This window comes from Populus alba, chromosome 16, assembly GCF_005239225.2.
Source record: "Populus alba chromosome 16, ASM523922v2, whole genome shotgun sequence".
Taxonomy (NCBI): domain Eukaryota; kingdom Viridiplantae; phylum Streptophyta; class Magnoliopsida; order Malpighiales; family Salicaceae; genus Populus; species Populus alba.
In genome coordinates this window covers 451,551-451,940 of record NC_133299.1, presented here as the reverse complement: position 1 = coordinate 451,940, position 390 = coordinate 451,551, and positions in this window count along the sequence as shown.

The following is a 390-nucleotide window of genomic DNA, read 5'->3' as shown; positions in this document are numbered from 1 at the left end:
TGAGCATTGTTTTTTTTTGTATTTGATCTCCTTTTTTGCTCTTTCATTTTTTGAGTTGCTGTTGTTATGTACCATTATACAAGGTTAGTGTTGGGTATGCAACCAAAGTCCCACATTGGCTAGAAATGGGGAGGATCAAGGGTATATAAAGATGGACAAATATCTCCATTGGTGTGAGGCCTTTTGGGGTATAGCTCAAGAGCAAATCCATGAGGGCTTAGGGCCAAAGTGGATAATATCATACCAATGTGGAGATAAGTGGTGTCCGTAGTCCCTACAGTTAGTAGGCTGCAATGTTGTAATGTCATGGGACATTTATGAGCCTCTAATTCATAGATTTTTCTCCTTTTCCACTGTTTTTTGTTTTTTTTTTCTTGCGATATTTCTTTG